Consider the following 1,070-nt stretch of genomic DNA (forward strand, 5'->3'; position numbering starts at 1 on the left):
ACGTGTAGATTTTTATTCTCCTTTAAACCATTCATTTGCGTTGCTGAATACCCATTGGAGAAAAAAAAATCCACATATACCCAAATACTGAAATAATGCACTATTTCGAAAACGGTTTCTGTTTTACAAATGAAGGTTAAGGATATCTTAAACGGTGTGTTAAGCATGATTCATCTATTAACTTTCATGCGGGTGCTTATTAGATACATAATATGAAAAACTATCAAATCGTGTGAAATATTTCAGAAGACTAACAGCCTTAACAACTGTTTGCAATGGTCTCACTGACTTCCCTTGCACTTGCTTTCTTTTTCTTTTATTTTCCTGTCTCAAGTCACTGATTTATCAATATTCACGTCTGCACCAATTTTTATTTATATATCATTTGTCACGTACCATATTACTATTATTCTATCATTTCCTGCCAGGTGGCCCGTGACGGCTCTTGTCCTTATAACTCGTGTCGGAGTTAGTCTTATCAGTTCAAAATGTTACAAAGCATAGTTTTCAGTTTCTCTTTTAAGTTGTATTTAGCTATCCATACCGCACAGATATTATTTTCTATCATTCGTAAAGGTATCGAAAGTGGACCTCAGCAGGTTCCATGAGACTAACTTTACACTCATGATTTCTCACGTACAGGTGTAATGAGGCTGACAGATGTATGATGACTATATCTTAACTGCGGTAAACTTCCTGATATTTAATTGTATATCTCTTTCTGTCTGGAAAAAAGATGGCCTGCTTTACAGAAAACGGAAATTGAAAAACGTTGTTAACTTTACAATTTGCAGCTCTGCCACGGCTTGTCGAATCAGCGCTGGTGAACTCCGAAAACGGCAACATATTTCGTTTCGGCTCAGTTGCATGGCCGCTTGATGACAGCATGCATTGTCGGGATTAGTGATTTTCGCAGAATTTGAGCACTAGCTGAGAGCGACTACTATTTCTACGTCTTCTTCAAGTTTTGTGGCTTTTTTTTTTTTTCTTTTCTTTTGTTAAGGCTTACTAGCGAATATCTTCGTGTTTCCCCCATGCATAAGGTTTCAGAAAATGTTTAGTATTTTGGG

General features: G+C 36.6%; 1 protein-coding gene across 7 annotated transcripts in view; it reads right to left on the reverse strand.

The window, feature by feature from the left end:
* The window catches only part of LOC113824586 (venom protease), a 12,891-nt gene extending 12,253 nt beyond the window's left edge, over positions 1–638 (reverse strand). For 2 of the 7 annotated variants that reach the window (XM_070119942.1, XM_070119936.1), the window contains exon 1: positions 545–634. The gene's annotated coding sequence lies outside the window, so the exon portion shown is untranslated. Of the gene's footprint in view, positions 355–396 lie in introns of those variants that run through there. The other 5 variants (XM_070119943.1, XM_070119937.1, XM_070119938.1 and 2 more) reach the window with 3 other exon arrangements.
* Between the last annotated feature and the right edge of the window lie 432 nt (positions 639–1,070).

This window comes from Penaeus vannamei, unplaced genomic scaffold (genome assembly GCF_042767895.1).
Source record: "Penaeus vannamei isolate JL-2024 unplaced genomic scaffold, ASM4276789v1 unanchor914, whole genome shotgun sequence".
In the NCBI taxonomy this organism is placed as follows: domain Eukaryota; kingdom Metazoa; phylum Arthropoda; class Malacostraca; order Decapoda; family Penaeidae; genus Penaeus; species Penaeus vannamei.